The following is a 6,802-nucleotide window of genomic DNA, read 5'->3' as shown; positions in this document are numbered from 1 at the left end:
AAAAAAAAAAAAAAAAAATTAGCCGGGCATGGTGGTGGGCGCCTGTAGTCCCAGCTACTTGGGAAGCCGAGGCAGGGTAATTGCTTGAGCCAGGAAGGCAGAGGTGGCAGTGAGCTGAGATCGCACCACTGCACTCCAGCCTGAGTAACAGAGTGAGACTCTGTCTGGGAGAGGGGGAAAAATACATAAAATAAAATTCCGATTTTGACTGGGCACGGAGGCTCACACCTGTAATCCCAGCACTTTGGGAGGCTGAGGAGGGAGGATGACTTGAGCCCAGGAGTTTAAAACCAGCCTGAGCAACATGGCAAGACTCCGTCTCTACAAAAAATTAAACGATTAGCCTGGCATGGTGGAACATCCCTGTAGTCCCAGCTACTTGCGGGGCTGAGGTTGGAGGATCCCTTGAGTTCGGGAGGCAGAGATTGCAGTGAGCCAAAGTGGCACCACTGCAATCCAGCCTGGGCCACAGAGTGAGATTCTGCCTCAAAAATAATAAATACAATTTGACTTTTTTGTTCATCATGGATTTTCCCCAGTGATTAAATAATATTGCACTGAAATATTATTTTTGATGATTTTTTTGGTGTCCCTTAGATGTTGTGCCTGAGGCAAGTGCCTTACCTCACCCTAGACCCCTCTCTGCAGCAGGAAGGGGTTTTCTTTGAGACGGAATCTCGTTCTGTCATCCGGGCTGGTGTGCAGTGGTGCGATTTCGGCTCACTGCAACCTCCGCCTCCCAGGTTCAAATGATTCTCCTGCCTTGGCCTCCCGAGTAGCTGGGATTATAGGCACTCGTCACCAGACCTGGCTAATTTTTGTATTTTTAGTATAGACGGATGTTCACTATATTGACCAGGCTGACCTTGAACTCCTGACCTCATGATCCACCTGCCTCAGCCTCCCAAAGTGCTGGGATTACAGGAGTGAGCCACTGGCCTCAGGAAGGGGTTTTCAGTGTGGGTTGAGGCACTTGGATTTTCTCCTGCTGGCTGTCAGAAGTCACTGAAATCCCTTCATTAAAAGAATGTGTTTGTATCTGCTGCTGAGGAAAAACGATGTGACTGCAACGTGGTAGGTTAAGATACAGAGCAAGACAGGTCAGGGTGGCTGACTGGGAACGGCTGGGTTAATCCAGGCAGGAACTTGAGCAGGGGCAGTAAGAGAGGGGCGGTGGAAAGCAGAGTGGACCCACTCTGAAGACACTCAAAGCCCAGTCCGGGGTGTCTGGGAGCTGAGGGAGAGGTCAGGGTCTAGACAATGCTACGATCTGAATGCTGGCATCCCCTACAAATTCATATGTTGAAAGCTAATCCCCAAGGCAAGAGTATGAAGAGGTGGTGCCTATGGGAAGTGATTAACTCCTGAGGGCTCCACCCTTGAGAATGGGATTAATGTCCTTATAAAAAGGGCTCACAGGAGCCTGTGGGCTCCTTCTGCCTTCGAAGCAGCAGCAAAAAGGGCACCGTCTAGGAGAGAGGTCCTCACAGACACCAGACTGCCAGTGCTTTGATCTTGGACATCCAGCCTCCAGAACTGTAACACATTTCTGTTGTTTATAAAGGACCCTGTCTAAAGTTATAGCAGTTCCAGCAGACTAAGACGGCATCCTGGCTTTTGGCTAGGCAAGCTGGGAGCTGTCTCTCCTTTTTTGAGGTAGGAAAGACAGCAGTTCAGGGGTGGAGGAAGAGGCTGAATTCAGAGTGGGACACTCTACTTGGAGTCTGAAGTTTTATAGGGCACCAAAGGGAGATGTCTGCCAAGCCACTGGGTTAATGAGGAAGAAAGTTACTCCTGAAGAGACCCTGATTTGGGCACCTTCAGATGGCATTGTCCACGGGAAGGTGGAGCCCCTGTGGAGGAGCGGCCCCAAGTAGCGGGGGGTACACACATATGGTAGCTGAGGCCACTGGATAAGGGTGTTACCAGTGAGAGAATGTCGAGGGGAGAGAAAGGTGGAAACACTCTTTGAGAAAGGAAGAAGGTAGGCAAAGAGGAAGGAGGCCAGGGGAGAGAAGTGTCAGGGAGGCAGAGGGGAAGCTCCAAGGGAGGATGTGGTCAAGAGACAGAAGCTGCAGAAGGGTCAAGAGAGATGAGAGATAAGGTCTGCAAGGCGTCCTTCTGGCTAGCGACAAATAGCATGTCTGCAGGAGGCAGGGTTGGAGGGCACCTGCAGGGGTTGGGAGCCTGGGGTCCCTGGTGGAGCTGGGAGCAACTGTTGTCAGCTCTTCCCAGGAGCTTGTTCCTGCAAAAGGCAATGGAAGGGAAGGAGGTATTGGAATGGCAGGTGGCAGGCCAGGCGCGGTGGCTCACACCTGTAATCCCAGCACTTTGGGAAGCTGAGACAGGCGGATCACGAGATCAGGAGATTAAGACCATCTGGCTAACACAGTGAAACCCCATCTTTACTAAAAAATACAAAAAACTAGCCAGGCGAGGTGGCGGGTGGCTGTAGTCCCAGCTACTTGGAAGGCTGAGGCAGGAGAATGGCGTACGGGAGGCGGAGCTTGCAGTGAGCCGAGATCTGGCCACTGCACTCCAGCCTGGGCAACAGAGTGAGACTCTGTCTCGAAAAAAAAATAAAAATAAAAAATAATTAGCCGGGCGTGGTGGCACACCTGTAGTCCCAGCTACTCGGGAGGTTAAGGCAGGAGAATCGCTTGAACCCAGGAGGTGGAGGTTGCAGTGAGCCGAGATCACGCCACTACACTCCAGCCTGGGCGACAGTGCGAGACTCTGTCTCAAAAACAAACAAAAAATACAAAAAGTAGTTGGGCGTGGCAGCAAACGCCTGTAGTCTTAGCTACTTGGGTGGCTGAGATGGGAGGATCACTTGAGCCTGTGTTAACACCACTGCACTCCAGCCTGGGCAACAGAGTGAGTCTAAACACACACACACACCCCAATACACAACAACAAAAAAATGGCGGGTGGCAGTCGAGGGGACCCCCAGGAGAGGGTGAGGAGGGGCTCGCTGGCACACGGGAAAGGGTGATACAGAGAGACTCTGGTTTCCTTGGGGCCTTGTGGTGGCCCGGAATGCTCAGGCTGTCTGCGAATGCTTGTAAATCAGAGGGTGGGAATCCCTCTGGGAGGTCTGTCCTTCCCTGTGAAGGAGAAGACAGGGTAACTCTGTTGACAGGGAGGGCAGAGAAGGAGAGATGAAGTGCCTGAGGGAAGAGGCTTGGCATAGAGGCTGGGAAGAGGGAAATGAGAGCGGTCAGGAGCTCCTGGAAGATGATCTGGGCTAGCAGCTGGGGCTGCTACCAGGGCGGCTGCTGGGAGGGCTAGGCATTTGGAGGCCCCAAATCTGCATTATCACAGATTTCTCTCCAGCAGGGCCCAACCTCCTGGATGGAGAGGCCTGGTAGGTGCAGCAGGGAAGTTGGAATGGTGATGATCTGGGGCCCGCAACAGCCTCCTCCAGCGGACTCAGGGGCCTGTGGTTGTTGGCAAGGGGCTGACTCTACCTGTGGGTGAACAGGTGAAGCTTCACGGACTGCCTCAGGAAGACAAGACTGGGTTCTCTGGCTCTGGCCCCTGGGACCCCGAGGCACAGGTACCTCCTGCAGGGGAAGACTTGCTAACACACCAAGCAAGGCCTGGCAAGGGAGGAAGAACTTAGGGTCCCCCTTTGACACCTGGGGGAAAGTGCTGGGGAAGTTCTGGGCAGTATCCAAAGGCCTCAGCGAACCCAAAAGACAGAAGGAGGCTGGGCTGGTAAAAGGAACTTCACAGCAGACACCCCAGGCCTCCACACTCAGGCAGACCTGAAGCTCTGGAAGCTGAGGCTGTGAACTCCCTCCCGGCCAGCTGGGGTGCCCAGCCCTGCCCTGCTCGGCCTCCATGGCAGGGACTCACCCTGCAGGCTTTGTGAGCTGGATGCTGGCTGGGTCTGGCCAGCCCCACCTGCAACTCAGGGGGAGGAGCAGGGGAGACACAGGATGTCCCCACCTCCTGACCTTCTGAAGCTTCCCTGGCATCAGCCCGGGCCCTTATCATAGCCTTCAGTGGAAAAGCCTGGAGTGGGGGGCAGACACTTCCTGCTCAGTCCCCTTAACTTCTCAGCACTTCTATCCCTCGTGTCACCACGTCCCTGCGCTAAGCTCCCTCTTTTTAAAATACCCAATGTGATTCTTCTTGGCTGGCTGGAGCCTAACTGAGACACTTAGTTCCTAGAAGCCCAGTCCTGGGAAGTGGAGGTAATCCTTGGAAGCCTGCAGACCCCCTCCAGTGGGCTGTCAGACTCTAGCACAAGTATGAGGCCCACTATGGCCAACTGGGTCTCAGGGGCCAGAAGTGCCCATGGGTGCCCCAAGTGGGTGCCTCACTACACAGGTATCGTGGGGAGCAGCCAGGCCACAGCAGCAGGCAGAGTTGGGCTGGGTCCATGCAGGCCTGAAGAAGCAGCCAGTAGCCACTCAAGGCAGTGGTACCCCTGGAGCATCTGGGCTGGTGTGTGAGACTAGTCACACTCCCCACAAGAATTAGAGCCATGCTCAAACCTCTCCCCACCATCTAGTTCCTCCTCTGCTAAAACGTGGAGCACTGTCTCCCAGCCTTGGAGCTCAGGGGCAACAGATAACCTGAGCCTGCTGGAGGAAGTGGTATCGCTCTTGGCTGGAACCGCCATGGAAAACCCCAACCAAAGACAGCACTTGGGAGAACATCTATGAAAATGTAAAAGGCCATACCCTTGACCCAGCTGTTCTACAGATATGATTTGTGTAAAATAAAGCAAGTGAGAATATTTGCTATAGCAGTTTGTAATGGCCAAACATAGCAAACAACCCTAAATGTCCAGCAATGGTGACTAGATAAATTGTGATCCTTCCACACAAGGAACGCCATGTAGCTATTAAAAAGAATGAGGCAGCTCTACATGTGCTGATGTAGGATGAGTTACAAGATACATATAGTTAACACAAAAGAAGGAGAGTTCAGAACAGTGTATATGATAGCATTGTATTAAATATAACAAATATACTTGTCTATTTGCACATACAACTGAATCTGGAAGGACATACAAGAGACTGGCACTGCCTTGAGACTGGGAGGCCTAGGGGACAGGGAGGGGAGGGAGACTTTTTACTGTGCATCTGTTTGAATCTTTTGAATTTTGCACTATGTGTGTACTTTACAATTCAATAAATAACTCATGTTTTCAAAACAAAACAAAAAAGCATTTAGAAACAAACAGGCCAGACATGGCTCACATCTATAATCCCAGTGCTTTGAGAGGCTGAGGCGGGAGGATTGATAAAACTGGGGATGTCAAGGCTGCAGTGAGCCATGATCCTGCCACTGCCCTCAAGCCTGAGTGACAGAGTAAGATTCTGTCTCAAAAAAAAAAAAAAGAAACTGGGATGACACAGCAGTGTCTTCACTTATATCCTACACCTCCACTGCTAGCTGTGTGACCCTGGCCAAGTTAATGTACCTCTATGCCCCAGTTTCTATAAAACAGTGATAACTTTTTGGAAAGGTTATTTTGAAGAGTAAGTGAATGAATATATGAAGAGCTGCAAGAGCGCCTGGCACTGAATCAGCATTATGAAGTGTTAGATATTGCTATTTTGCTGCCCCAGACTAACTCCAAAGCAACGCCACTTGAGCCATGCCGGCTCTCCCTGCTCCTGCTTCTACCTAAATACTTCACTCATTTAACAAATAATTTTCCTTCCTTCCTTCCCTCCTTCTTTCTTTCTCTTCTTTCTTTCTTTTTTCTTCTCTTTTCTTTTTTGAGATGGGGTTTTGCTCTTGTTGCCCAGGCTGGAGTGCAATGGCGCCATCTCGGTTCACTGCAACCTCCGCCTCCTGGGCTCAAGCGATCCTCCCACCTCAGCCTCCCGAGTAGCTGGAGTAGCTGGGACTCCAGGCGAGTGCCACCACGCCCGCTAATTATTATTTTTTTGTAAAGACAGGGTCGCATTATATTACCCAGGCCGGTCTCAAGTTCCTGGACTCAAGCGATCCTCCTGCATCAGCCTCCCAAAGTACTGGGATTACAGGCATGAGCCATCGCGCCTGGCCTTAACAAATACTTTTCTTTCTTTCTTTCTGAGACGGAGTCTCGCTCTGTCGCCCAGGCTGGAGTGCAGTGGCGCGATCTCGGCTCACTGCAATCTCCGACTCCCCGGTTCATGCGCCTCGGCCTCCAAAGTGCTGGATTGCGGGCCTGAACCACCGCGCCCCGCCTGAGGTGATTTTTAACAAGTACAGCCGCAGCTGCAGGTATCCTGGTTCTGTAGGAACAATGAGGTATGGATGGATCCATACCTGGACCCATGGATTGGATGGATCCCAGGCAGGCCCTGGACGGAGGGAAATGCTCTGGTTTGCTAAGCCCGGCAGCGAGGGAGACCCACCCACAAAGCTAACCGTGGAAGTCACTGGCGGCCTCTTTCGCCCTGCCGCCGGGGAACCCTGCTGGTGGCTCTCGACCTTCTCCCGAGCCATCTGGTGACACTGACTTAGCAGCCACCACCTTAATTGGCGCATTCGACCCAAATAACAACCAGGGAACCTGTGGGCGGTCAAAGGCCAGGCTTTGCGGTCGGCCCGCCCAGGCCCCTCTCCTTGCCCTGTGAGGCCAGAAAGTTACTTCTCCGAGGCCGTTCCCCATGACAAGAAATATCTCCCGCCTGAGGTTCTGTGGGGTAGGGGAGGTTCGTGCATTTCTCACAGAAAACCTCGCACAGACCCGCGACTGCCTTTATTAACGGCTCTCAGAGGTTGCCTGCAGCCGGGGGTGTCTCCAGTCCCATGCTCGCGGGCAAGCAGGGCTGAGCTGTGCCTCCGA

This window comes from Colobus angolensis, unplaced genomic scaffold (genome assembly GCF_000951035.1).
Source record: "Colobus angolensis palliatus isolate OR3802 unplaced genomic scaffold, Cang.pa_1.0 Scaffold33, whole genome shotgun sequence".
Taxonomy (NCBI): Eukaryota; Metazoa; Chordata; class Mammalia; order Primates; family Cercopithecidae; genus Colobus; species Colobus angolensis.
The sequence above is the reverse complement of the archived record's forward strand: the minus strand, read 5'-3'. Positions refer to the sequence as shown.